Source organism: Solanum stenotomum, chromosome 6, assembly GCF_019186545.1.
Source record: "Solanum stenotomum isolate F172 chromosome 6, ASM1918654v1, whole genome shotgun sequence".
Lineage (NCBI taxonomy): Eukaryota > Viridiplantae > Streptophyta > Magnoliopsida > Solanales > Solanaceae > Solanum > Solanum stenotomum.
Genome location: NC_064287.1, coordinates 31,089,911 through 31,117,699, shown reverse-complemented (window position 1 = coordinate 31,117,699; position 27,789 = coordinate 31,089,911). Strand labels below are relative to the sequence as shown.

The 27,789-nt window shown below is 36.5% G+C and overlaps 1 pseudogene; it reads left to right on the top strand.

Annotated features, from left to right (window-relative positions):
- The first annotated feature begins 933 nt into the window (after window positions 1-933).
- LOC125868655 (protein FAR1-RELATED SEQUENCE 5-like) lies at window positions 934-4,797 on the top strand (annotated as a pseudogene).
- Window positions 4,798-27,789: the final 22,992 nt, after the last annotated feature.

Sequence of the window (27,789 nt, the reverse complement as noted above, 5' to 3'; positions counted from 1 at the left end):
CTTACTGGTAACAACATTGGGAGAACCCTCTTGTTCACCATGAGTCTGAAGAGCATAAAACCTATCTTTTTTGGGAGCACTACTACCCGAATCACTAGGAGGAGCATGCTTGTCTTCTCTTCCATTAGCTGTAAGCATTGGACAATCCCTTATCTTATTATCACTTTTACCACAACCAAAGCAGACATCCATGCTGGCTAGACACTTACCCTCATGCTTTCTTCCCCACCTAGCACAATCCGGCCATAAAGACCTACTACCACCTCTTCGAGACTTAGGGTTAGACACCCTCTTTTTGTTAAACATTGGAGGAGTCTTAGAAGAACTTTTCCCAGAAAACCTTTGTTGAAATCCAGGACGAACATGTCCATCAGACCTAGAGTTACTATCCTTGGATCTTGCCCTTTCTAGTTTTCTAAACCTTTCTTCCGGAGGATTTCTCCTAGTGAAGTTCCTCACTCCATATGCCGTCGTACCCAAAATTGGGTTCACATGGACCATAAGTTCCCTATTGGTCTGGGTCATTACGACTTAAGCCAACATTAGAAAAACATCCCTAAACTCTGTATTAGTCATCTGATTGGTCAAAGGGTCGATCAAAGATTGAAGAGCTTGAGGAGGAGGTCATTGATCAACATTGTCTCCCTCAATTACACTAGTGAAAGCTCCTTGAGTAGTCATGTCATGTAGACCATCAGGTAAGGATTAGGAGAAAGACCTTATAGAGTTAGACTCTATCGCATGACTTTAGAGTAATGACAGAAGTGGAGTTTCCTAAACATCTTATAGACTCTTATTCATAAATGTGGTGCACTTCACACTCAAGAACATGACTCTACTAGATGTGGCTTATGAGACATCCTAGGACCATTCTAAACCCTGTGCTCTGATTACCAAGTTTGTCACGACCCAGGAGTACACCCTTAATGTAACATGGCGTATAGAACCCAGAAGAACTCTATAAAAGACACTTAGTTCTCATAACATAAGAAATTGAACAAGAAGAGTAAACCAATAGTCCAAGTCCAATAGTTTTTATAAAAGATAAGCGGAAGTCTAAAACACTTGTCTCATCATAACCATCGAATACATTAGAATAAAATTGGGCCTAGCCCATACATCATGTCCAAAAGAGAAATAAATGAAAGAAACTACTAAAAGAATAGAAATCCGCCCTTGATACATGAGGACTCACCAAGCTCTGGAATCAACCAAACCAAGCTCTAGCCACGAAACTGAGAACCCTGAATATCGGACCCTACATTTAGGAAAATGTAGGAAAGAGTATGCGCTAGTACAAAACAATGCACCAAGTATGATAGCTATGCATAAAACATTTAAAACATTCTAAAAGGGACATTCCATTTCATAACATGCATTTGACCAACTTAAAATATGATATAAGAAGGTTAGAAAACATACTTCATAAAACAAGACCAATGCAAGCTAATCATCTTTAAACATTTGAAAACATATGAGATACTTCTTGAAGTACCCTTAGTTCAATATTAATGTGGGGAATTAGCCTTAACCGACATAGAGACCATGTGTGCTATAACATGATCCCCCGGTGTCTCCCACACCGAAAAGGGTTTTCCTACTTGTCAAGGTAAGGACCATGAATTTATAGCTTAAGTGGATCCACTAGCTAATTGTCCTATGGTGGCACATAGTTTAAGGGATAAGGAGATTGCTACTAGAAACCGAACCTCTACTGCTGTGAGGGCTTCCATCTCAAGAGATTTCTTTTAGAAACCCGACCTCTACTGATGTGAGGGCTTCCATCTCATATCAATATCCTCTCGGTGCTAAGCATAAATCCCATAGATTGGTTATTAAGTCTTGACTTATCTCATGATCCATGGAAAACTACCCTAGGATAACCAATCCAAGTTAAGTTTCATTAGGATAGCTCCTTAGACCATGCGTGAGAAAACCTTTCACCGTCCATGATCTTTTCATAATATCTTTTAATCTTTGATTCAGTTAGTTGAGAAAACCTTTCAACCTCAGAATCCTTATTATGTGAGAAAACCTTTCACATCATACTAGTATGTGTTTATGAGAATATCCCTTCAACAACACATCATCATCATCATCATCATTGGTACTTTACTCTCAAAGCACCCTTAAAACATTTGCATAGATTTCATAAGAAAATGCATAAATCCATAATTTACCTCATGAGTCTCAATACCTACTTTCAATCTTCAATACTCATAGGTTAGATATGGATTTCATCATAATTTCATGTAAAGCTTGCAATACATGCTTAATTTCATAAAACTCTTCCTTCATAATCAAAATTCCACATCATATGCTCATAACTTGAAAACATGTGGATTACATGGATTCATAGGGAAATCATCATAAATCATAGTATTTCATTTATTCATGCATAAGAGATCATAATTCCAATCATTTAAATCAATAATTAAAAGAACCCATGGAAATTGAAGAAAACTCTATCTCAATTGGGGAATTCTACCTTTTGAAATAGAGTAATTTGGAAACTCCATGGATGGAAGGAATCTATCTATGAAAAATATCATACCTTGAATCTAAATTCTAGCCTTCAATGGAGGAATTGAGACCTTAGCTTGAAACCCTAGGTGAATCCTCCTCCTCCTCCTCCTTCTTCTTCTTCAAGTTCTATAGAGAGACAATTATTTGAGAGTTCTTTCTTTTTGGCTGAGTTTTGAGAGAATGATTTATATTGGTAAATTTGGGGGTAAAAAGACTTATATAGGGGTCCTAAAAATAGGCAAAATGACATAGTATAGGAACTACTTAATTAGGAAAAGACCCAACTAAACCCCGGAAATAAATGTCACCTGACCACCAACGGACCCGAGTTAACGAACCATGGTCTGACCTATGGCCCATCCTGGTGGACTGTTGTTGGTCATCAGAGACATCATTTTTTGCTAGTGAACCACGTACCGTGGTCTGACCTACGGTCCGTTTGTCAGGTCATGGTTATGAGCCTCTAGACCTACGTTAGGCAGGGCCATTCACGGACCACACCTACGGTCCGTGGTCCCATCCACGGGCTGTGGGTGGCTGGCACCTATAGTTTTCCCAAAATTGATTCATTTCCCATTTTTGGATACAGAGTGTTACACTATTAGATAATTTAAATGTTCTTCCTAATAAAATTGCATCACTATTAGGGTGTAGAGAATCTCAATTTAACTGGATGAGACATTCAAAATTATATGAGTACTAAAAGGCAAAAGAATCTTTAGAATTGAGATGTCAAACTGATATTGAAGTACTTTCAAAAATGTCAATCTGAAGCTCGAGCTTCTTTTATGCAATACAAATGGATGTAGAATATCATCTAGCTAATTATTTTTTGGTAGATGCTAGTTATAGGATACATTATTAAAACTTTGGCGATGTAGTCATTTTTTATCCTACATACTTGACAAATAGAGATATAAGATGACTTTTGTCCATTTACCAGAGTTAATAACCATCATCAATCCATTTTATCTAGTTGTGCTGTTCTTTGGATGAAACTCAAGAAACTTTTGAGTGGTTACGTCATATTTGACAAGAGATAATACACGGTGTTATGCCTCGTATAATTATCACGGATCATGATACTACAATAAGAAATGTAGTTGTAAATATGTTTCCAAATTATGTACACAACTTTTGCATGTGGCATATTGAAAAGAAAATTATCAAATATTTAAGTCATGTCTATCATGACTTTGATGATTTCAAAACTAATTTTAGTAAGTGTCTACATGGTACGACCATGCTTGAGAAATCTGAAGCTACTTGGATTGATATTATGAAAACCTACAATTTGAAAGAATATAGTTGATTGCAAAGAATTATATGAAATTTGTAAAAATTGGATTTCAACATATGAGAGAAGGAACTTTTGTGTTGGAATATTGTCAACAACTCAAAGAGATGAGAGTATGAACAATTTTTTAAGGATTATCATAACTCTAGTACACCTATGAGTGTATTTGTAGCACAATATGATAAAGCTATTGATGCTAGAGATATGATAAAATAAGGGAAAGGAAATATAAGACAAAATATTCAAATGTTATCTTGAAGACATTATATCCCATGGAGGATGAAGCAACAAAGGTATATATCAGAAAAATATTTTGAAAAATTCAAAAAGAATAGACTCATTCTCAAAAATTTATTTGAAAAAATAATGAGGTTTGTGATGCAAACATATCTATAAAGTTCATTTGTTTCAAAAACAAACAACTGCCTACACTGTTAGATTGAACATTATACTTAAAGAAGCTACTCGCTCTTTTTGTAAGTTTAAGTTCATGAGAATCTTATGTAGGCATGTTCTTGTGGTATTTATAAAGAAACAAATTTACTCATTTCCATCATGTTATATATAAGTTGAATCGGTGGACATGATATGCAATCCCAAAAAAAGTTGATGACATTTCAAATGACAAATTGCATGTTAATAATTTGAAGTCTTCCTTTATATGGTTCAATAATATTATGATGCATTTGTTTGTCCTTTTTGAATGAGCTACACAGTCTGAAAGACATTATAAATTTGTGTATTAAAGATTATCCCAATTATGTGAAGAGCTTGATGAACTCCTTTATGAGGTTGAGAATGATGATATATGTGATGGTCTAATTAACGAGTCAAATGTGGAACAAAACACAAGTGAGGAGAGACAAAACACCATATTGATTGATCCTTTATATATGGTAACAAAAGGACTTCCAAATTCATTGAGAATGAGAGGTGGTTTAGAAAAATCTCTGACTCGTCTAAGAAAAAAATAGGGTAAATTAAAAGTTTAAAAAATGGCAAAGGAAAGGGCAAGGGCAAGGGCAACGGAAAGGCAATTAGGTAATCTCACTTTATATAATGTAATAATTATTGATTATTTTTTTGTAACTTTGATATTTGATGTATAGTCCACACTCTAATGTTGAATGAAATTTGAAAGCATACTACCACTTCTTAGTACAACTCCCATAATGGTAAACTTTTCTTTTGATACTTCATATTATGTGTATATTAAAACTTATTTTCATCCACCTTCATATATTTACGTAATAAATTATTTTTTTTAATTTAAAAAAAATATATTCAGAGTTGTTTCAAGGAAAAATTGACAATGGATATCATACCTTATTCATGGTAGATTGCTCTTATCGTGTTCCTATATATTTATAACGTATTTAGATACCTATATATATATATATATATATATATATATATATATATTAAAATAACTTTTAATATTTTTCAGGATCTGCTGAGAACAACTTCATATCCATATCGATAAGATTTATGATTTATGAATGTAAAGCTTGTCTTTAGAGCTTCAAGACTTGAGCAAGACTCATGGAGAGGCAAACATCTAGAATTTAGTTTTTTCTTTTCTATTGGTAGAAAATAATTCGAGGTTCTAGATAAAAAAAAAATCCTTTCAAGATTTTGTTTTCAATTTTACTCGCAATCACTGTTACAGTTTTAATTCAAGTTTGCACTTTATATTTTTGGTTGTATGTTTATTTTACTCATGTGTCTTTACAAGAGCGTCTCATAAAAACTAACCGCATAAAGCTAAATTATAATAATTGGCCTCAAATATATACACACATGCACAACAATATAGTTAATAAGAGGCAAAATGTTTGTTTGCAATACATCACGTTGTGTGTTGATGTAAACATTTTATTTGTAATATGAAGATTTGAATTGTTTAAGTCAAAGTTCTAAAATATTTTTGATTAAAAATAGATAATTACTCTATTTTTTAAAAATAACGTTTAATATTATTTAAAGTGATGGTAAAATCATAAAATTAACTATTAAAATCTTTTGGGGTTTCAAAATTCTGATGTACGATTTGATAGTAGTGTAAAGGTGCACAAAGCTTATAACTTGTGTTTAGTGTTCATACTATCCAGTGATTTAACTTGTGAGATTATACTGAATATGTTGTTGTTGTTATAACATTTAGTATCTACTGAACTGTGATGCAAAGGTTAAAATAATAGTACTGCTTCTTTAACAATAAAAAAGTGCAAACCAATTTAGACAATCCAATTAAGTTCAATAATTTCAAAAATTTAATAATAGACTCACAATAATAATAGACTAAAAACATATACAATATTATAGCTTAACTTTTTATTAATCAATAGAAATATGCACTACTTTTAGCAATTACGAATAAATTAGTGTAACAAAAGAGTAAATATAAAAAGTGATATAATATTTTTGAAATATAAAAGTACTTCTTCATTCTAGAGAATATTTTTCTCATACAAATATTGAAATCTTTCAAAATATATTGAACATAATTGCTATATATGAGTTGTTGTATGCTATGTTGTTTAAACTTTTTAAAAATATCTACGGGTGTGTGTCGATACCCCAACAATAGTTCATTTTTGCGTCAATATTTTTGGAGTTCTCAAGCAACATAAGTTGTAGGCATCTTTTAACTCATAATGACCCCACACATTCAAAAGATGCAACTCCATATCACATCTGCAGTGCAAAATAAGGTGTCTGAAAGTTTCATATTTTGTCAATTTGAGGTAACATTTAGAACATAATTCGAAGCCTCTGAAATATTCCATATGACCCGTTTAGTGTTAAGAATTGGTCTTAGATATTTTACAAATCTACCGTTGGCTAAGGCAATACCAATAGCTCCTTGTGCAGCAACACTCGTCAAACAACATAAAGGTGGCTCTAGAGTCCTTTTTGAGACTTCCTCGTCAATTAATTGCCAAAGAGATAATCATCAAAGTCGTATAATGAAAATAAGTTGCAACGCAACATGTACCTTCAATGAAATATGATTATACAAAGTAAATATATAAATGATGAGTTTGGAGATCAGAGATAACGACATAAGGTTGAAACATCAGAAGAATCTATAATAGATTCAAATTGCAAACATCTGCTGCAAATTTACAATAATTCCACAAAAAATCAAAGGTAATAACCTCTGAATATTTTTACATGAATAAAAGATATTATGAAACCCTAAATGAGGAGCTTAGCAGCATGGGGCAGAGAGAAGCTCAGATAAAAGAATCTCAAGTCCTACGGTTATGAAGCGCAAAGAGAGAAAAATTTAATAAATGAGTAATTTAAAATATCAAAAAGAAATAATTTAAAAATGAGGTTAACAAGCGTCTGACTATTCCTACTAAACTTACTTGATTGTGTAAATAAACTTTACATAGTCATTGCACACAAGTTAATCTCCAAAAAAAAAATAGAAAACTCTATATTTGGATAGTAAAATAAAGAATAGGATTGTAGATGCCCTTGAAAGCGGGAAGATCCAATCATCTAAATTTATTTACTTCTCTTTAAACATTGAATTTTTTCTCTAAAGCATCCAAATTTGGTTTAAAACAATTTGAGATGAAAAATAGTGGTAGCAAAAAATAAAAAGTAAAAATGATGACAAGAATTTACTCCAGGCAAGTAAGAACTTTAAAAAAATATATATTTAAAAAAGATATCGTGTACCAAAAAAGGTGTGGGATCAAACAAATATTATGAAAGTAAATATATGAAAGCAACTAATTATTTTAATCATGATTAAGACTAACTTTTGATTTACTAAATCTCAATCATTGATTTTAAAAAATCTATGAATAGTGTCTCGTCCAAATAAGAATTTGGAAGAAGAGTCAAATCGCAAATATTCATTAACACGACGTTATTTTTAAGGGAGGATCCGATGGAAATTTGTCGATGATCTGAAGAAACTATCGACAAATTGAGTAAGCTATCTAAAATGATATGTGGGTAAATTTTAATAGTCCATTATTGTAATTTTTTCACTTGTGAAAGGGTCATCTAATCGTGTTTAAGAAATAACATATGTATGAAAGATATATATTTTATATTCATTTGTTGAATGTAATCATGTAAGTAAATTTTTACGGATAACCTTGGTTGAGATATAAGAGACAATTGAGGTTCATATTAACTTTTGACCGAGTGGATAAATGACAAACTCACTACTTGATGACCTTCGTTTTTGGGTCATAAAGGATTTGGTGATTGGTGATGTATAACTCTCTCTCAAACATGAAAGTGCAAGGGTTTGGGGTGGGGGTTGAATTTGATATGTTGCCTTTAATAGCTTATTGATTCATTTTCTTTAGTAAATAAATAATTTTATTGATTACCAAAAGTGCAAACATTACAAAACTACACCCCAATTTTTCACTATATCTACAGCCTAATGCAATACAAAGAAAAAAATAGAACAATTACAGTGTGGTGCACTAGTGCTAAATTAGTGATGCGGCATCGCATGTGGACATGCAATCGTATAACTTTCTCACCACCAACATTAATTTCTTATAGTGAACTGCTTGCTTATTTTCAGCTCCTTTTTGTACATTTTTACGTTATTTCAACCTAAACACCTGTAAGATCATGAAAATTTGTCTTTTGATGCTAAAACATCATAATTGTCACATTTTTCTATATGAAAACAAATTTAGCTTAAGGACTAGAACAGTAGATAAATTACCCACTTATCATAATCAAAAGACAATCTCGAAAGATCATCCTTACATTTGAAACTCGTGGTTCCATTTTGGTCGAAATTACACATCGTGATAATTGATGAAAATGCAAGAAAATAAAATTACTATCAATAAAGACTATGTACAAATTATTTGGTAATTGTTATTGTCTTTAAGATATATAAGATAGAGAGGTCCAAAACAGTCATCATTTGCTGACAGAGGCAGAACAAAATTTGAAGTTTAGGAGTTTAGAATTTTATTTTTTAAAAAAGTTATTGAATTCAAAATTAATAATTTTTATATATTCACTTATTTTCTTACTATAAATATAAAATTTGATCAAAATTATTAAGTTCAATCAGACCTGTAATCAAAACGCTAGTACCTCTCATGTTTGCTTGACAATGGTAATAGGAAACTGTAGATTTCCTATTGCACAAGCACTCTCACTATTATTAGTTAGTTTTCAGTTTTTACTATTGTCTTTTTTGGTTATTTTTGTCCATTTTTTTCTCTTTTTGTTTTTTCCTTTAAATGTAAATTAGAAAATAATTGTTTTCATCCGTGTGTTGTTGTCTTATTTTGGTTTTTGTCCCTATGATATCTCACTAATCATATTTAACTTTTAATTAATTAAAGTATGTGATTTTTATCCTACTACTAACCGTACTTATCAATTTAATATTGTAATTTTGGTATTACAATAATATTTTATATAAATAATAATTTTTTCTGTCATAATTCCTGTGAAATAACAAATTTCACAGTGAATTGCATTTTCCAAAGTAAGGTGATTCATTTGGGAAAGTGAAGAGCTTCAAAGTAAACCCATTTCACAAAAAAATACTTTTTCAAAATACTAGCTTTTTTCTCTCCATTTCTTTCTTAGCTTTAGACATCTTTACAAATGGCAGAACTCGACAAATTATTGATGAAATTTCAAGAGAAAATTCAAGGCAAACCTTATATCAAAGGGAATTTTGCTCAAATTATGCCAAGTTTTGAGTTTTCTTCTCTATTTTTCAGCTCGTGCTAGAGGTATTTTTTTCTTGCAAGCTTCAGTCGAACCTTTTTTGTTTCTTGATTTCTATTGTTTTGATTTGGTTTTATGATTAATATTTTATCTAGTTTGATATATGAAACTTTTGTTAGCATGATGGACAACTAATGCTTATCGTGACCAACGACACTAACCTACGGTATGACTGTCTACGATAGTCGATAGTATAGTAACCCAACTAAAGGTTGGGGTCGTGTCCCAAGGGACTAGTTTTGAGAGTTGATAGAAAAATAAAATTAAGCTCTAACTAGTCATAGCTAAAGACATTAACAATTAAAATATAGTAAATTAAAAGGGGTGACACGAAAGTGTCAAATATCGATTTGGGGGTTCTGTCACAAGTAGTAAACATAACAAAAATTAACAAGAAAATCAAGCATGGGGAAATGTTCTTGGGGTGTGACCCCAATACAAGTTGAGATAAGTAGTTGGGTACATGCTTTTAAAAGGAAATTTGTAAGATAATAGTGACTAGGCTAGGCTTTAAATGGAAATAAGATCCCTCTCGGGCAACTTACCCCATTTCAAACGCATTCCTCTCGGACACCCATTTGCCACATGAAGACCAGCCTACGCCTTACCCCACTCACTCTTTCGAGATGAGTGTTAGGACATGGGACTAGGGCTCACCTTTTCGGGCTGAACCTTATGTCGACCCACTCCTTAGGCCATCAATCTAGTGGTCCTGGTTTCGAAACCTCCCTCTCGGGCAAGCCAAAAATACATGGATGGCTTTGTATTTGCATCTGCAAACTTTTTAGATTAAACAACAACTACTAGTTGAAATCACCATTAAACTACATCTAACCTATCAGCAAGCAAGACCCAACAATAATATCAACACATATTTGCTAAATCACACCCTAAGAATGGGGGTTTTTAGCCACACATCAAGAAATAACAAAATACACCTAAAATAATAGTAAATCAGATGGGTATAAGAAATTAAACCTTGATTTAAGAAAAGGAAGAAGAATGGAGAAGATCCACTTCCAACTTGGGGAAGATGAAATTCTTCTTTCTTCAAGTTTCCCAAAAACCCTCTCCAAACTTGAGAGAAAAAATCCAAAAAGTACTATTCTATTCTGGATATTAAAATAAATGTTCGACTCTCTAAAATTAATAGTAAGTTCAGTATTTATAGACTTCAGAAAATAGCGTTGACAAATCTTTCGGCGAAGTTAGTAGATATCGCCGAATGACTTCAGCGATTCGCCCTTCGTCTGTCTCATCGCCATTTCGTGCTTGCCTTCCCCATCTTCACGTTCTAGACTAATGGGTGGTATAGTACTGCTTCGCGGAACTATTCGGCGAAGCTCCGACTGCTTCTTTCATCGCCTTTTTTTATCCTTCTTCTTTAGGGCTTCGCGTACTGGAACAAAGGGTGGAGTAAATCCCTTCGGTGAATTACCAAGTGTGCTTGGTGATGCTCGGGCTTCAGCTTCTTCGTTCTTTTCAGCCTTTTTGTTCCTTTTTGCACCTAAGTGTCCATGCTTTCACTAAAACTTCAAATACCTGAAACTTAAGAGTTTTCTTCAGATATTTAGACAAAATAAACATTCGAGGACACTATTCTTATCAAAATAAAGCCCTAAATGAGTCCAGTTTGTGGACTCATCAACATTCCCAACTAAAACTTTTGCTTGTCATCAAGCAAACTCAAGTTCATCCGTTCAAAAAGGGTGTCTCAAACAGTGCTACACAAGACTCAGTCATGAACATACACAATAGGATTCAAATTACTTATGCAAATATCAACTATGTACTCAAAGATTCAGGTTGTAACACACCATTACTAGAGATTCTTATGCTCGCAATACTTGCTACTTGTGCGAGTTCAAGCTAGACAAAAAGTATCTAAATTCCCTCACATGAAGAATGATTCCATATTCACACATAGAGGTTAATCAATTCCAGATCAGGAATCAGATGCAACACTCACACTCAAAAAAAGGAACATAATACATGCTTTCACCCATAGGTTTGCCCTTATTTTCCAATCGACTTTTGATTTAGCTTACTCAAGATCAAAAAGGTCTTTCTAAGGCTTGTAATGGGGCTGAATGTAAAGGTATGCTCATTTAAGCTCAGTGACTTTTTCATCCTCGTGAGATGTGGTATTCTCAAGGCATTCCCTTCTCCTCCTTTATCAATTCTTTTTATAATACTTCTAAGTCACCTGTTTATTCACCTTCATAGATTGCTTGGAAACCCGATTTCCTTCGTACCTTATTCCATAATTTTATTTTAATTTTTACATTGAAGGGGTTTCCACTCATGCAATTCCATGGGTTAGGAGGGGACTTTTTCTTGCACTTCTTGACTTCTCCTTTACCTTTTCACCACACCCCCAACTTACGCTTTTGACCTAAGTTGGCTATTCACTAAATCACAAATTTAGAGGGTTGTAGGTAGTGCGTCAAGTAAGGTCTAGGGTTCATCAAGGTTCTTCCAAAGAAAGGTAAGGCTCAAAAGGTATTAAAAAGAGTTTCACACACTCACGGATAGGCCACAAAAGAGGTATATGTTAAATTTGGCTTACACTCTTTAAAGTTGCCTAAGATCATTTCAAGAGGACACCTTTCTAAATTAATCAGACTAACATGGCAAATTAAAGGTTTATTCATTTATGGTTCAAAGCAAGCTAATCACACAACGCATCGACACTTGAGTTAAGCAAGACTACACACTTTCTCTAGTGTGCAATGGTCATAGCAAGAAAATCAATTCGATAAATGGCTAATCACAACGAGATGCAAAGAGTTCACATATTGTCTATGTAACTTCATTTGGCCTCATCGTGGCCATACATTCATGTTCGTTCAATTGAGAGCACTATTTAAGTCATCGGTATTGATCGAAACCAAGACTTAAATTCTTGCAAAAGAACAGCCACATTCAACTCAAGAGGGGTGGCATAAAATGTGCAAAAAATTCAAAAAAAATTGGAAGGATCTAAATCATTTTGCAATTAAAAGTAAATGGAGCCACGAGCTCAAACATCTACATAAAAGCAGTTATTAACACAATTATAAACAGACAACCCAAATGAATTCAAAACACGAGTCATAAACAACACACAAAAGTGTGGGCCTCACCCCACCACAAATAAAAAGCAATTTGTCCTCAAATGCAGGTAATACGAAATCCAAACTGGAAAATATAATAAGCCAAAGAGGGAGGTAAAGAGGTGATCCTGGCCAATAGGTCGCTTCATCTGTCTCGGCATCAATACCCGGAGTATTGTTTGCCTCTGCCTTGGCCTCTGCAGCAAGATTAGTTGCAATCATCTGATGTATCTCCTGAGCTACTCTAAAGGCCCGTATTGCCTTAACAAATCTTCTAGCCTATGTAGGCACATTGGGGTCGATGGGTATTCGTCACTTTGCTCTAGCTTCATTGGTATATTTTCTTTGTCTGGCTAGCTCCGCTTCCTTTTCATCATTTTTAAACTCTTGTGCTCTTATGTACCTGGGTGGATCATTTATCCCTACGACTTTTGGTCTAGCAATTTCTGCAAAGGCTTCGAAGAAAAGTTAGATAGTAATTCAAACAGAGGTAAACAGGTGTTTGTGAGGGTGGAATCACTTAGCCAAGCTAGTTGGCGAAGTGCTTATCCTGTCAGGCTAGTCGTTGAAAATGATGCACAATTTATACAAGGGCTCAAACAAAGGGCGAACACAGGATCTTTTGGCGAGTAGCCGAGTGCATTTTGTGAATTAAACTGCTCGTCGAAAGTCACAGATCAATGAATACATAAAGTAATCAGTTAAAGGCGAAATTGGGGCGTTAGGCGAACCGCTGAGTTGTTCAGCGGAATTTGTTCACTTCGCCGCTCAGCTCAACGTGTTTATTTTCGACCCAGCCTTTCAAATTTCACCCCGCAACCACAGATAGCGCGATGCAAGATTGTACAACACCAATTTAACGAAGACCCAACACAATTCTAGCAATCCTATAGCAAAATGATTTAACTCCAAAGTACAACCTAGTAGAATTTCACCAATTTCGTAAATAGTACCAATTAATAATCGATAATGCAACACAACTCTATCAACTCAAAGACTCAACAGAGACTTTACACTATCAATCATTATGCAGATGAGTACAAGTTTTGATAAAACAATTGAGGGGCTCGATTACTAACCTTTGGTGCTGAATTAGATTGCACTGACGTGCTAGGCAGCAATGTGATACAAATCCGCGCATAATTTGATACTTAAAATACTCTAAAAAGTGCAAGAGATATAAATACTAAAGTGCGAGTGTGAGTTTGTGAAAAGGGACCAAGTGAAAGAAAGTGAATAAAATGGAACTTTTAAACCTGCAGCTTGTGACCGTCCAGTTTTTGTTCATTCAACGATGTTAGTTGATCTCGCTCGATCACTCGGCGAAACGCTGAATGTCTAATTTCCTCGCCAAATATATCAAAGTTTTCAGTTCAAGTAAGCATTACATCGGCGGTCATTATCGAGATCTCCAATTGGATTGGTGATACGCCGAAAAAGTTCATACTCCGCCGAGTTGTACAGACTTAACCTTTAAGCTGTATTGCGTCAAATAGTGGGAATGATCGGGTACGCCTAACTTGTCGATGACTCGCCAAACTGAACCGTTGCTCACCCACATGCATCGTATCAAGTGCTTTCCTTAATTTGTACAAACAACACACTATTATTTTATCAAGGTAACAAAAGGCGAGTAAATGGTTTTGGGTTTCCTCCCAAACAGCGCCTTAGTTAACGTCGCGGCATGACGCAAGTTAACCTTCAGAACTCACTCTTAGGGTTAGCCATAGTATCACTAGGAAAACCCCCTTGTTGTCTCGGATTTAGATGAAATGAGTTATGACCCATTTAGGTCTCTAACTGTTTGATTGAAACTGAATGAGAAGTGACAGTCTGGCTGAGGGTAGACACGTCTTCTTTCATACCTTTTAGCATTTTGTCTGACCCTTCAACTTTGTTTAGAATACGCCAGAGCATATCCTCAGACCTACCACCTTCCGAATCCTTGAGCTTCTGACGCTCATGGAGAGGCACGTATCTATCTTTCTCCCCATCATTCTAAATTGGATTACGGTCCCTCCATTCACGATCTCGATCCTTCCAGCCTTCATCTCTAACCCATCCTTGATTACCACCCTCCTTTGGGTAGTTTAGCGGTAGCTCCGCCTTGGTTAGCTAGAAAATTAACTTCCTCGTCATACATGGTTTCAAACTTCATCTCCTCAGGATTTGCACTCCTAATTCCCACAACATTGACACTACGGGCTCCAGCCCCTATGACATTCTTGTATAAAATGTCAAGTTGAGTCATGATCTTGGCCATGTTTTGGTCTCTCTCATTATCTTTCTCAACCTGTTCGTTGGATAGCTGAAAGGTGACCGGTGAGACCTGGTCTTCGCGGGTGTACCACACCCTGTTGATGGTTGTCATGTCATCGAGAAGTTGAGCTACGACTGCATATGGTTGTTGCATCAATCCTCCGGGTGAGAGTTGGTCAGCTACACCTTTGTTTACCAAGTCGAGACTACGATAAAAGTATTGAAGAAGCACATTATCAGGTAGACCATGGGTTGGGCATTGTAACACTAATTTTTTAAACCAGAGCCATGTTTCATGCAGAGGATCTCCATTCAAACGCTTGAAGATTTGGATGCTATCTCGAATAGTCATTATCTTCGAGGGAGGGAAAAATCAACGTTGAATGCAGTGACCAACTCCTCCCATGAAGTGATCGAGTTACGTGGTAACTCAGCTAGCCACTTGAACGCCTCCCCCATCAATGAGAAAGGGAATAGCCTTAATCGAATTGACTCCTGCGAGATGTTTTTGAACGAGAATGGTCCACACACATCTACGAAGTTTCGAAGATACTCATGTGGGTCTTCATGTGCTAATCCACTAAAAAGTCCCTTCAGCTGTAAGAGTTGCAACATGGGGATCGTTATGTGGAACACCGCATTTCCCTCTACTAGAGGTAGACGGATGGCCCCAACACCTCCCATGAGATGTGGATCATTGATGTTGGGCTCTTGAACATCATTGAGGTTGCCGATGTCGTCTTAATGGCCCACCTGGCTCCCGTTACTACCGTTAACACTCATACTTTCTGAAATGTTCACACAATCAATCAAAACTATACTAAAAATTAAGTTAGTAAATTACTACTAAGAAGAATAAAAAATCTACTAATCTAAAAATTCTCAAATAACACCACTCCCTAGCAACGGCACCATTTTAATTCTTATCGTGACTAACAACACTAACCTATGGTATGAATGTCTATGATCGTTGATAGTGTAGTAACCCAACTAAAGGTTGGGGTCCTGTCCCAAGAGAGTGGTTTTGAGAATTGATAGAAAAGTAAAATTAAGCTCTAACTAGTCATTGCTAAAGACATTAACGATTAAAAAAATAGTAAATTAAAGGGGGTTACACGAAAGTGTCAAATATCGATTTGGGGGTTTTGCCACAAGTAGTAAAAATAGCAAAAATTAACAAGAAAATCAAGAATGGGGAAATGTTCTTCGGGTGTGACCACAATACAAGTTGAGATAAGCAGTTGGGTACATGATTTTGAAAGGAAATTTGTAAGATAATAGTGACTAGGCTAAGCTTTAAATGGAAATAAGTTTCCTCTCGGGCAACTTACCCCGTTTCAAATGCATTTCTCTCGGATACCCATTTGCCGTATGAAGACCAGCCTATGCCTTACCCCACTCACTCTTTCGAGCTGAGTGTTAGGATATAGGACTAGGGCTCACCCTCTTGGGCAGAACCTCATGCGGTCCCACTCCTTAGGCCATCAGTCTACTGGTCTTAGTTTCGTGACCTCCCTCTCGGGCAAGCCGAAAACACATGGGTGACTTTATATTTGTAACTAAAAACACATTAGATTAAACAACAACCACTAGGTGAAAGCACCATTAAACTACATCTAACCTATCAGCAAGCAAGGCCTAACAATAATAACAACACATATTTGCTAAATCACACCCCAAGAATGGGGGTTCTTAGCCACACATCAAGAAATAACAAAATACATCTAAAATGATAGTAAAATCAAAGGGGTATAAGAAATTAAACCTTGATTTAAGCAAAGGAAGAAGAATGGAGAAGACCCACTTCCAACTTGGGGAAGATGTAATTCTTTTTTCTTCAAGTCTCCCAAAATCCTCTCCAAACTTGAGAGAAAAATATCCATAAAGCACTATTCTATTGTGGAAATTAAAATAAATGTTTGACTCTCTAAAATTAATAATAAGTTCAGTATTTATAGACTTTAGAAAATAGCACGGCGGATCTTTCGGCGAAGTTAGTCGATATCAATGACTTCGGCGATTCGCCCTTCGTCTGTCTCATCACCGTTTCGTGCTTGCCATCCGCATCTTCACATTCTGGACTATTGGGCGGTATAGTACTGCTTCGCAGAACTATTTGGCGAAGCGCTGACTGCTCCTTTCATCACCTTTTTTGATCCTTCTCCTTTAGGGCTTCGCATACTAGAACAAAGGGCGAAGTAAATCCCTTCGGCGAATAGCCAAGTGTGCTTGGCGATGCTCGTGTTTCAGCTTCTTCGTTCTTTTTAGCCTTTTTGTTCCTAAGTGTCCATGCTTTCACTGAAACTTCAAATACGAAACTTAAGAGTTTTCATTAGATATTGAGACAAAATAAGCATTCGAGGACACTATTCTTATCAAAATAAAGTCTTAAATGAGTCCAATTTGTGGAATCATCAATAACTAAATAATTGTATATATTAATGTAATTATATAGTGAAATAAATTAGTATGATTATATAGATTGGTTGTAGAATCAAAGGAATAATTATTGTGATAGAATAGCTGATTTGGAGGGATAACAAAGAAGACTTAAAAGGGATTGAATAACAGATTTGTAGAGATAGAATAGTTGATCTTTAGGGATAGGAATGAAGAATCTTTAAGGATGTCTAATCTTTATTCTCTATATATAATGGAAAGACTCTCTCACTTTGAGAGGCATGCAATAGAAAATTGACATTGTATCAAAGTCTTCTTCTCTTGGTTGTCTTGTTTCATAGAGTCATTTGTGGTTCCTTCTAATTTTCTTTGAAAATCTTTGTTTTTGTCGATTGTTCGTCAACAATCAGTCCTACCACCCAGGACTTTTGTTCTTGGTCATTCTAGTTGCTTTCTTGATTCTTTGTAGTTTTCATAGCTATTCAAAAGCATGAATTCACATCACTTTGAATCCTTTAGTGTTTGTTTTACTGGAAAAAATTCTAATTGGGAGTTTCTGTTTCAGTTATTTGTCATCGGCAAAGAATTATGGGGCCATATAGATGGAAATGATCCTGCTCCTACTGATACAACAAAGCTAGGTGAATGGAAGATTAAAGATGCTCGGGTGATGAAATGGATTCTTGGGTCAATTGACCCTCTTATTGTTCTTAATCCCAGGTCATACAAGATAGTTAATGCCATGTAGGATTACTTACAAAAGGTTTACAACCAAGATAATAGTTCAAGACGTGTCACGCCCTAAGGCTACCCCCTGAATATAAACGCGGGACCTAGGATCACGAGTGACCCTAAGATAACCCTGAGCTAGCATATCATAAGCATACTAAAAGGTTACTGAAAAAATATACTATGAGAAAGCTTAAACAGTGATAACTAAATGTGGAGAATACCCAATATCGATTTGAATATGTAAAGGACTATGAGTTTAATAACAACTAGAGGATCCAACTTAAAACTAAAACTGAATCTAGTACTATGTTTTAATCAAAGCCTCTATCGACTAGAGATGCTGCGATATGCCCCAACTAAATCTAGCAAAAACTGAAACTAAAGACAAGAAGTAGAAAGATAATCATTTCAATCATCCTTGAAAAATGAGGACTCACAACTAATGCTGCTGAACTGGAGATCGGGAACTGATCTATGCGTGATCTGAATGCTGCAGACCTGAACCTACATCGCCAGAAGATGTAGCGCAGAGTATGTGTCAGTACTTTAAAGGTACTGAGAATGCATGATAGAATATAGCTGAACAATATACATAACTGAACAAGCGATAAAGCAATGATATAAGATGAACATGATACTATATTGAAAATACTGAACATGAACTAACTGAATGTTATGACCAAGTTTATAACATGCTTAATTTGAATATTGAACTTAACTGATAACCTGGTCAATACACTAGAATCTGACTGTGGGAGCTACTACATAAAACCACATGAGCTAAATGTGGAGTCCGATGTATACGCCCTATCGAGAGGCCCACCCAATATACCCTGCCAGAGGTATAGAGGCATGACTGGTGTGATCACTAAACTGATGCCCACAGAGGGGACTTATAACCTACGGGACATGTAGTTCTGGGACTTGAGGGTGACTTACACTAGTCCAACTCGATATGAAGCCTACCCCAACTGAATAAGTGAAATTTATAACATAACTGAAGTAAACTGTATAACTCAATAATCTGACATGCAAATCTGAAAATGCAACATTTATTTCTGATAATGAAACATTCAAAAACTGAGGCATGTTTATCTGTTTATCTGTCCAAGCTAATGTAATTCATGAACTAAAAGAACTACATAACTAGGGTTCTGAGTTTATGCAAGAATTTAGGCAAAAACAATACTAAGACATGATAATCTAATTAAGAACGTTACAATAAATACATCATAGTAATTTGTTGAAATTCTAGAAACCCTAGGTCTAGATAATATGGAGGGAATCAAGAATCTGACTAAATTCTAGGGACCTAATGGGTGAAAGGAACCCACTAGTGAAATCCCACATACCTGGTGATGAAATTCACGAAGAAATCTTTCGATTTCGGGGCTGGAACTGATGAAAACCTTGTTGTATTTTCCTGAAGGGCTACTCAAATTTCTCTCTTTTGTTCTATGTTTCGCTTGATTTTGGTGAATGATTGATTAGGGTAAGTTCTGATTAAGTTACTAGGCTTAAACTGACAAAAATGACGTAGTTTAGGGGTTAAACAACGTAGTTTAGTTTTCCAACACATATGGGAAAAGATCAAAATGACCCTACTTAAAAATCTAACGCAGTTGACCACAGACTAACTAACAGTTGTGGACTAACCTACTGTCCGTCTTGTCAACCGCGGACTTGGTTCAGAGAGAGGCTGTCGAGGGGTCTGATCCATGGACCAGGACCACGGCCCATGGTCTGACCTACGGTCCGTGGGTCGGACCGTGGGTTGACACTTAAACGTTTTCCTGAGCTGATTCTGGGGTGGGCTTCTACGGGAGCCACGATGGTCCGTTCTCAGGACCACAGCCTGTGAAGGGTCCCGTGGTTTGATGTCTAGGCCTGGTGGACTCTGCCTGGCTTCCACGAGTGCAATACGTCCTGTGAGGTGGTCCACAACCTGTGAAGAGTCCCGTGGTTCACCACTTCTAGGCTAGTGTTGAGTCGACGGGCAAGTCAATACACTGTGGTCCGTCTCATGTTCCGTGAACCCTACCTTGTTCACTGGTTCAGGTGATTTTCTGCTACATTTTCTAAGTCTGGTTTCTTAGGTGTTACAATACCTCCCCCTTAGGAACGTTCGTCCTCGAATGAAGTCTAACTAGCTGGATAGGGAGGGAATGAGCTGCAAACCCTACCACCCAGTACTAGAAACTGATTTCTGACTGAACTAACTTCCAAGAACACGCAAATACGCTGAAAGTGAAAGTACAAACTAAAGGAACATGACACTAAGACTGAAACTGCGCATGAATGACTGAAAAGCAGGAGAGGAACTATTAACTCAAGCTGGAATGGAATCGGAAGGAAAGAGATGACGATACTTGGCCTTCTTGGCTGCTTTTGCTTCCCAATTAGCTTCCTCTACGGATTGACTCCTTCACAAAACCTTAACTAAAGTGACTTCTTTGTTTCTCAACCTTCAAACCTGATGATCAACAATCTCAACTGGCACATCCTCATAAGTGAGACTATCTTTCACAGCCACAGTTTCTAAAGGTACGATAGATGTTGGATCACCCACACACTTCTTCAACAACAAAATCTGAATGACTGGATGTACTGCTGTTAGTTCTGCTGGCAACTCTAACTTATAAGACAATTTACCAACCCTTTAAAAGATTTTGTAAGGGCCTACATATCTAGGACTGAGCTTCCCTTTCTTGCTAAATGTCATCACCCTCTTCATAGGTGACACTTTCAGGAAAACCCAATGATAAATTTGGAACTCCAAGTCCTTTCTCCTTACATCTGCATAGGACTTCTGGCGACTCTAGGCTATCTTAAGTCTATCTCTGATGAGATGAACTTTTTCCATAACATCATGAACCGAATCTATCCTTATCAAGGCTACTTCACCTACTTCAAACCATCCCCACTGGATATCTACATCTGCGCCAATACAATGCCTCATAAGGGGCCATCTGAATACTGGAATGGTCTCTATTATTGTAGACAAACTCTATAAGAGGAAGGTGATCATCCCAACTAATCTTGAAGTCGATCACCCAAGCTCTCCACATGTCCTCTAAGGTCTGAATGGTACGCTCTGCCTGACTATCCGTCTGTGGATGAAATGTTGTGCTAAGATTAACCTAAATACCAAGACCAATCTGAAAAGACTTCTAGAAATGAGAGGTAAACTGAGGACCTCTATCAAAGATGATAGACAAAGGAACCCCATGAAACCTGACTATCTTATTAATGTAAAGCTTGTCATAGTCCTCTGCTGAATATGTAGTCTTGACAGCCAAAAAGTGTGCAGACTTAGTAACTATGTAAATTATCACCCAAATGAAGTCATGTTGTCTGCGAGTATGAGGTAAACCTATAATGAAGTCCATGTTTATCACTTCCCAGTTCCAAGTAGGAATGTTGATCTCTTGAGTCATACCTCCTGGTTTTTGATGTTCTACCTTCACTTGCTGGCAATTAGGGCACTTAGCCAGAAAATCTGCTATATCCCTTTTGATATCATTCCACTAAAATACATCCTATAGATCACGGTACATCTTAGTGGCACCTGGATGAATAGAATACCTAGAGTTATGGGCTGCTGCAAGAATCTGTTGTCTCAACTCACCCACCTTAGGAACACATAATCGTGATAGCGAAGCACACTATCTCTCCCTTAGGAGAAAACCTCAACTCTTTGCTGATGAACTACACCCTTCAGTTGAAGTAGTATCGGATCACTGTCTTGCTTTTTCTTAACCTCTCCTACCAATGAAGATTCTGACCGATTCTGAACTGTTACACCATCATCTGATATGCTCATGAGGCAAACTCCTAAGCGAACAAACCGGTGAACAACCTTTGCTAATTCCTTCCTTTCTTCCTCAACATATGCTACACTACCCATAGATAGTCTACTAAGAGCATCTACTACTAAATTGGCCTTACTAGGATGGTAAAATATATTCATATCATAGTCCCTAAGGAACTCAAGCCATCTCCTCTGGTGAAGATTCAACTTTTTCTGGGTGAACATATACTGAATGATCTTATGGTCTGTGAACACATCCACATGAACACCATACAAGTAATGTCTCTAAATCTTAAGTCCAAACACCACTGTTGCAGTTTTGTGGTCATGAGTTGGATAGTTCTTCTAATGCAACTTAAGCTGTCTAGAAGCATAAGATATAACCTTACCTCGCTACATCAACACATAAATGTAACGCCCCTAAAAATGAAATAGTTAAACTTGAGTCTAACGTGTGTTCGTTTGTGTTCGTCTTGAGTTTTGATGGTGTTTTATATTGTTTCGAGCCATGGTTGAGGTGTTTAGGGGTTAGAAGTCAAAGTACGACTCCCCAAGGACCACCGTAAGGGTCCTTGAGGAGGACCCAAAGTCTAGACCCCAAGAACCCAAGGAAACCATGAGGTTCCCTTAAACGGGGTGACCTACGGATGGGGTTCACTCCCCGTAGGTCCATCCACATCCCATGGATGGCCTCCGTGGGTCAAGACCCCCAAATGAGGGTTTATGATCCAAACCACAAAGGGACAGTACGATCCTGTCAATTCATCCACGGTCCGTGGATGGTGACTCATGGATTGGACCTGTAATCTGGTTTGTGGGTTCGGCTAAGTGAGGGGTGAATTGGTAAATTCACCCCAAGTCTTTGAAATTGCTTGGATGGTTATTTAAAGTGTTGTTAGGTATTTTAAGTGTTTTAAAACATTAATATCCTAATTTATAATTCATTCTACATATTTCCCCAAATCAAAATCCTTCTCTCCTAAAAAGTTCTCTTTAGAAACTCCATTGGAGGTCAAGGTCAAGTTCAAGCTAGGGCTGGGGATTTCAAGGTGTTTTTTCTTCAATTTCAAGGTATTCTTCAAGTATAAGGTATGGGAGCCCTTTATCTAGGGTTAGCTTTCAACCTAGAGTCAATTTCAAAGAAGTTTTCAAGTTTTCAAAGTTTATGAAAAAGCTTAAATTTCACTCAAACTCATGGGTTCCTGAATCAAATGATAAGTTATGATTCTATTGATTTTTAATTGATGTTTTAAGATGAAAAACTCTATGACCCATGATTTCTCTAAATTCCTAAATTTGGCTTATGAAGTGGGTTTTATGATTATGAATGAATGTTGATGGAATTAAGCTTAGATTGAGTTGTATTATTGATTTCTATTATTATATATGCCTATCTATGGTGAATTGTTGGAGAATTGAGTAATGGTGATCATGGCTTTGAAGAATGGTAAGTTGTGACCTAATTCTCATGTAGTGGAATTACTCTTGAATTGTTGATCCACTTGAAAGGTGGAGGTGTTTACATTACATTGTATAATGATCCACTTGAAAGATGGAGGTGCTTACTTACATGTACATTGTGATCATGGCCTTGATAGCATTATATGAGGAATTCAAGTATTGCCATGATGTTGTGTATATCATTGTATAATGTGAAGGACTTACATGTGATTCAATGATAGAATGATGAACTTGTATTCAATATATATATTTGTGTTAGTATTGAAAGACTATTTCTCAATTTGACACTCATGAGTGAATTGATAAATATGAATCGATAGGCTATGTCATTCCTTTCATATATGAGTAATTTATGTGTCTTGACTTGTTAAATATGAATAGATAGGATATGTCATTCCTTTCATATATGAGTGATGAATGTGTCTTGACTTGATGAATATGAAACGATAGGCTATGACATTCCTTTCATATATGAGTGATGAACGTGTCTTGACTTGATGTCTATGAATTGATTGATTTTGTGAATTCTTTTCATAAATGATCTAATGTAATGAAGACTCTACAATCGATAGGCTAGTGGCATTCCTTTCTTAATAAGTCAATGTACCATGAATCGATAGGCTAGTGGCATTACTTTCATGAGTATAGGAATGTAATGAGGGACCATGAATCGATAGGCTTATATCATTCCCTACATATGGACCCTAGAGCTATCCTTGAATGTACCATGGATTGATAGGCTTATAGCATTCCTTCCTTGGTAATGATGTATCATGGGTCGATAAGCCTATGGAATTCCTTCCTAATACACTAATGTAATGTGAATGAAATAATTTATGCAATGTAAGCTAAGCACCGAGTGGATATGATTAGATGGAAACTCTCCCAATGTTTGGCTAGAGTTCCAATGAACATCTTCCTATCCCATAAATATGTGCCCATATTTGATATTAGCCAACGTATTTCATCCAAGCTGAGGATTCATCCGAGCTAACGTTATCGTTCTGCCTTACCTTAGGCAAGTGGAACACCTCTTTATGGTGTGGGGCTATATGACACCGGATTCCATGTCTAGCTTGCATGGTCTCTGTCGGTTAAATGCTTATTCTCATCACGTGAAAGGCACACTCTAGTTACTTGATAGGTACTACAAAGAGTAGGTAGTAGTATGAGATGCTATCTATACATTGCATGAGTAGGCTTTGAAGGTGCTATAGTGAGTTCTCTAAGTCCTAATGACTAAATGTGTGAAAGTCCTCTAAATGCATTAAGGTGTCCTAAATGAATCTAATGAAGATTGTTGACTTATTGTCTAAATGAAATGATGAATGAGTAGCTTATATTATTGAAATGAGTTACTTAGCATGTTGTGTTGAATTGTAAAGGTTCTTATTTACTGTAGCCTTGAGGAGCACCTAGGTGTGTATGAAGAGGTAGTATGGGCTGCCACTTCATGTCTTACTTAGGTGTATCTTAGGGTAACTTTAGATATAGGTCCTAAGATGAGGAAATAACTTACTTGAATCATGTTCTTATGTGTTGTATGTTGGTATTAGTGGAGCATGATTAATTTTAATATGAAGCATGATTAATGTTGAGTTCACTTTTGCTGACCTTAGGGTGATGTTAGGTGTGGATAGTGGTATGGGACGCTATCCACACATTTCACGAAGTGTTACTTGAGGGTCTCTTAGGGTGAAGGTGAAAAGGTAAAGGTAATGGGTTTATATGTTGAACATGTCTATAATGTGGATTCTGTCTTGTATGTTGGTTGTGACTTGTATTATGCCTCTAATAATTGTACTCATGAGGTTTTATCAAAAATGGCATACTAGCATGACTTTCAACAAAATGTCCTTTTTTTAAAGCATGTTTTTGCATGGTCATCATACTTAGTACATTTTTGTGTGCTAACCCATATTCTCTTATTTTTACTACAAGTGTAGGTTCCAGCAAGTGATCGTTTCTAGCTAGAAGTTGAAGTGCTTGGATAGAGTTTTCCTCCAAGACTTGGTATGTCCTCATAGATCGAGGACAAAGACTCTTATTGTTCTAGTTCCTTTATGTTTAAGACTTTGTAATAGACTTTCTAGTATTTTATATTATAAAGGGCCGTGACCCTATCTTGTTAAAGTTTGTCTTAAGATGGCCATGTGAAACTTAATATTTTCGCTGCTCTATGAAAGAGTTTTTAATATTTTGGTTTTAAATAAAGATTTTAATTCCATACTATTTTCTATTGTCTATGCAATAAATGAGCTAAGAGGCTTGTATTAGACCCCTTTTGGGTCGAGTACGCCGTGTTATGACTAGGGGGTGCTCTCGGGTTGTGACAAACTTGGTATCAGAGTGTAAGATTTTGGAAATGGTTTTTAGGATCGAAGTCTCACAAGCCACGTCTAGTAGAGTCTTGTTCATCAGTGTGAGTCACGACACATCTATGAGAAAGAGGCTATAGGACGTTAGAACTTACACTTCTTTCATATTCTTGAAGTCATGTCTTAGAGTGAAGTTCTATAAGTGTCCTTCTCCTAATCCTTTCTCTTGTGTTTATAGGATATGAATACAAGGGTTAACCCGAGGAGAATGGAAGAAGAGATTATTAATGAGGGAGTTCCTCCCAAGGTGATCAAGGTCTTCAAGGTGACCGAGTTCCTTTAGGCAACTAAGAGAATGAAGTCTGGTGGTTCCACTGGACATGACCAATGAGGAGATTAGGGCAGCTTTTCTAACCCTAGCCCGAGCCATGACAACTCAAGCAAATAGAGATGTGAGGCCTAGGGTGAATGCTTATGAAAGCACCGTAGCCTCAAGATTGAGACACTTTGTGAGAATGAATCCTCCAATCTTTCTTGGCTCTAGAATGGGAGAAGATCCCCAAGAATTCTTGGATTAAATTTATAAGATTGTAGATGCTATGGGAGTAACTTCTAGAGAGAAGATGGAGTTGGCTTCCTACCAATCGAAAGAAGTGGCCCAAGTATGGTTCACTCAATGGAAAGCCAATAGGCCGATTGAAGCGGGTCCTATAGAATGAGAGGAGTTTACAGAAGCTTTCCTTGGTAAGTACTTTCCCCGTGAGAAGAGGGAGTGTAAGGTTGAGGAGTTTATAAACATTAGGGAAGGTAACATGAGTGTGGAGGAGTATTCCTTGAAGTTTACCATATTGTCTAAGTATGCTCCATCCTTAGTGTCTAACCCTAGAGATGAGATGAGTAGGTTTGTTACCGGTGTATCCGACCTAGTTAAGGAAGAGTGCCATACAACGATGCTCCATGGTGATATGGATATCTCGAGACTTGTTGTGTATTCTCAATCCATTGAGGAGTCCAAACTTAAGAGGGTAAATAGAGATTTGAAAAGAGTTAGATCCGATGAGAAAGGCCAACGTAGGTTCAAGAAAAGAGCTCCTAACCAAGATTCTTCAAGTACTCCAAAGGCTAATGAGGAAAAATGTGGTGTATCTCAATTTTCTAAACCTCTTTGTGCAACTTGTGGAAAGAGGCATCATGGGAACTGCCTAGCCGGTACTAGTGGGTGCTATGGGTGTGGCAAAAGTGATCATCAAGTGAGAAATTGTCCTACTCTTATGACTAGAGGAGGGGAGGCCAAACAAGCTCCTTATGATGGCCCGGATCCAAATGGTCCAAAGAAGAATCGTTTCTATGTGCTTCAAGCTAACAAAGACAAATGAGCTAATCCGGATGAAGGTACCGGTAAGTCATAGTTCCTTTTGTTGTGATGAGGTTCCTATGTTGTTTCATGATAACCTTAGTTGGGTTTTCTCCTAAGTGGGGGATGGTATGTTGAATAGTAAGATTGTTGAGAGTATTGATATCCTTATCTCTTTCCTTCTATTCTTATTCAAGCTTGAGACCTAGAGTTCCTGGTAACTTGTTGCATGTTTCGGAGTCTTGTGTGAATATGAGTTTCCATAGTCTCTTTATGTTGTGCATGTTCTAATTGAATTCTTGTATAGTTGAGAAAAATGAGTTTTCAAATTGTGTTCCTCATGTTGATATGCATCTATGATGAGTTGCCTAAATATTTTATGAGTTGACTTGTTGAGCATACCTAAATGTGTTATGGAAAGACTTGCATAATGTGCTTTTATGAGATAATTGCATAGTGTGCTTATACATGTTGTAATGAGCATGATGTGACTTGGAGAAGGAAGTTCCTCTAATGAAATTAGAAATGTGAAGTTTTGGTGCAAGATGAGTTGTAGATGTAGTTCCTACCTTCTTGTTGTGTTTTGGGCTTATTGATGTGGAGTTGATGTTTCTCCCAATGTTTATGCATTTGTATTGATGTTGTATGCATGATTGTGGGCTGCTAGTCTTGAGTTGTTACCCCTTAATGTTTTAAAGTGTCATTCGAGGATGAATGTTCCTGAGTGGGGGATAATGTAACGACCCTAAAAATGAACTAGTGAAACTAGAGCCTAACGTGTGTTCGTTTGT